Source organism: Dromiciops gliroides, chromosome 1, assembly GCF_019393635.1.
Source record: "Dromiciops gliroides isolate mDroGli1 chromosome 1, mDroGli1.pri, whole genome shotgun sequence".
In the NCBI taxonomy this organism is placed as follows: Eukaryota; Metazoa; Chordata; class Mammalia; order Microbiotheria; family Microbiotheriidae; genus Dromiciops; species Dromiciops gliroides.
In genome coordinates, this window is record NC_057861.1 from 169,880,010 (window position 1) to 169,883,607 (window position 3,598).

General features: G+C 39.7%; 1 pseudogene; it reads left to right on the forward strand.

Moving 5' to 3' along the window:
• Nucleotides 1-506: 506 nt before the first annotated feature.
• Nucleotides 507-1,278, forward strand: LOC122746843 (annotated as a pseudogene).
• The last annotated feature ends 2,320 nt before the right edge of the window (nucleotides 1,279-3,598 follow it).

The following is a 3,598-nucleotide window of genomic DNA, read 5'->3' on the forward strand; positions in this document are numbered from 1 at the left end:
AACAAGTTACTGCTTCAAACAATAATAAGTTCTTTTATTTTATAAGTTTAAAGGGAGGTCATCATGTAGTTTCTCTACAATTACCCCAGGAAAGGTAAGGCCAAAGAAGAAAGGGTCTTAGGGCATTCTGTTAGTGCTAGGGTTAATGATTCTAAAACAGAATGAGGGAGAATATATAATCATGGATATCATTAGAAGGCCTTGGACACAATTGGAAGAAGTTGTAAGCTTGCTCCCAGAATCTGGTTATAACAAGCTCTTGTGAGGACGGCTCAATCTTGCTTTAGGTAAACTCCAGGATCATTATCAATGCAAAGTTTTGTTATTATTATTATTATTAAAGATGAACAAAGGCGGCACTACTGCTCAGGCCCCTGCTTATAGCCCAGAAGTCCAGACCTTATTTCTCTTTCCCTTCTCTCAAGATGGCGGACAAAAAACCCAAAAGGAACTAAAGGAAAAAAAGATCAAAAAAGAAAAAAAGGAAAAGAAGGCCAAAAAGGAAGATGCGGCCGAAAAGGTGGTGTAAAGCCTCAAAGGCATTGCAGCCACAACCCAGTCCTGGCCAGAGGGATCAGTGGATACACCAGGTCTGCCATGTATTCCTGGTGGGCCATGTACAAGCACAAGTACACTGCACCCAAAACCCGGATTGAAAGGAAAAAGAAAGAGAAGGTGCCTGCTACCATCTCAAAGCCAGTTGATGGGGATGAGAATGGAGGAACCCGAGTGGTGAAGATCCACAAAATGCCTAGGTATTACCCTACTGAGGATGTGCCAGAAAGCTGCTAAGTTGCAGCAAAAAGACCTTCAGCCAGCATGTGAGGAGACTCTGATCTAGCATCACCCCAGGAACAGTTCTGATCATGCTCACTGCCACCATAGGGGCAAGTGAGTGGTTTTCCTGAAGCAGCTGGCTAGTGGCTTGCTACTGGTGACTGGACCTCTGACCATCAACTGTGTTCCCCTGGGAAGAACCCATCAGCAATTTGTCATTGCTACCTCTACCAGGGTTAACCTTTCAGGAGTGAAAATTCCAAATCATCTTACTGATGCTTATTTCAAGAAGAGGCTCCGTAAACCTAGACACCAAGAAGGAGAGATTTTTGACTCAGAAAAAGAGAAATAGGAGATTACAGAACAACGCAAGGCTGACCAGAAAGCATTGAACTCTCAGATCCTACCCCAAATCAAGAAGATTCCTCAGCTCTGTGGCTTCCTGCTTTCTGTATTCTCTCTCTCTCCAGTGGAGTCTCTCCACACAACCTGGTGTTTTAAATGCCTGGCAGAGAACTCTTATTAAAATATTAGAAATTAAAAAAAAAAAAGATGAACAAAGGCATGCTGAGGTGGATCCTCCTATGTACCGATGTAAAGTTGGGTTCTAAAGTTTTCACTGATCTGAGTTAGAATTCCATTTCCCCTTTCCCCATTTCAGGCTGCTAGCAGTGTATTTTCTCCATGGCCAATCCTGGGGGAGAGAGGAAGCTGAGAAAGCAAGGTTGTCTCAAACTGAAGGCTCATGTCCCCATTACATATATATATTTTTTTAATTCCAAAATTCTTTACATATCATTGGGAATAGGAGCAATGTCAGATATTTCCTGTGTGCCTGGCACAGTCCCTAGTAAATACTCAGTAAATTTGGAATGAATTGATAAGCTTTCTTCATCATTTTTCTCATCTCCTGCAGTACACAAAATTTGGACGTTATGTGTACATATTTTTGCCATGAAATTTTCTTAACCAGTCCAAAGATACAGGATATGATTCAATTAGTTATTAGAGCTTCAGACCACAAGGTCTTGAAGGTTTTTCAGTCCTCTATAGTCTCGTTATTAATGCCATGAAGCAGCTAGATGGTACAATGGATAGAGTGGTGGGCTTAAAGTCAGGAAGACCTGAGTTCAAATCCAGCCACATACATTGATGGTGGGACCCCAGGCAAGTCATTTAACTTCTCCCTGCCTCAGTTTCTTCAAGTTTAAATTGGGGATAATAAAAACACCTACCTCAAAGTGTTGTTGTGAGAATCAAATGAGAGTATTTGAAAACAGTTTAGTGCCAGGAATATAGTAGGTACTTAAGAAATACTCATTACCTTCCTTTTCCCTGCCTACCAGGTGCTGGACAAGGAGTCAGGAAAATTCATCTTTCCGAATTCAAACCTGGCATCAGAATTTACTAGCTGTGTGACCCTGAGCAAGTCACTTAACCCCCTTTACCTCAGTCTCCCCAACTGTAAAATGTGCCAGAGAAGAAAAAGACAAACCACTCTAGTATCTTTCCCAAGAAAACCCCAAACAGGGTCACAAAGAGTCAGACACAACTGAAAAACAACTGAACAACAAATTTCTGTATTTCAGGAGCTACAAAACCCCACTTTTCACCAAGTATCACTATCATAAAAAACTAGCTGTTACTATACATTAGGCCTTAATGCCACATTCAAACAGAAACAAGATCATAGGCTGATAGGTAATATTTGGAAGCCAGTTTAGATATCCTCTGGTCCAAACTCTTCAATTTATATAAAAGGAAATGGAGGCTGGAGAGATTAAGAGGTCACACTGTTAGAAAGCACCAAAGCTATAATTCAAACTAATGTTTTATGACAGTAGATCTGAGTTTTTTAACCTGGGTACCTGTGAACTTGTAAACATTTTATTTTTATAATTATTTTGATGTGATTGCTTTATTCGTAACTCAATATATTTTATTTATGCATGTAATACCATTTCAAATAGTCCAGAGACTTCACCAAGCTTCCAAAGGGGCTTATGTCACACACAAAAAAGAAAGCTTGTATTATATCTTTCCTTTGAATCATGAGTTACAGATATTTATATTTGATGGGAAAATGCCTGATTATTTTATGTTAAGAAATCAAAAATAAAACCAACAATTTAAAAATAGAAACTGTCACGGGTGAAATTGGTGATGTGGAGGTGTCAGTAGGTATTCCTCTAAAAAATTATACCCTCTCACACACAAATCCAACTAGAATAAAATAATATTTTATTTAGGCGCTAGAGAAAGGACACAGGAAGAGAAGTCTCTCTAGGGGAGATAATACAGAGAGACATGATTCTCTGAGATACCTATCTCCTTGAATAGGAGAAAGACAAAAACTTTTATAGATGGCAGATTGGTTGATCACTCAAGAGTGGAATGTTCCTTATTGGGGTGGGTTGGGAGAAGCAGGGTGAGAGGTGGTTGTTCTGATTTCTGGATTAATCTCTGTCCCCTGGCACCCCCACCCAGTCAGCAGCAACACTTAATGGGCTTGTCTCCCTTACTTCTCAAGGAGTCTGGCCTTTAGTTTAGCTTCTCAAGGAGAGTTACCCCAGACCTATGTCCTTTAGTTTAGCTGGCTAGTTTAAATTTAATAGTCCCAAATTCCTCTATATATTCTAACCCCATATAGAAACTCTGCTTTTTTTTTGTCCAATACCAGTAGATTAGTTGAGGAAAAGTCCTACTGCCTTCCTCAAAATGAGTTTTCTCCAATAGTCTCATTGTAATCCCTTCTCTAGGTTATAGGATTCAGCTATTTCATTCAAATGTTTGGTCATTGTAGCATCCCTGAAAATGCAAT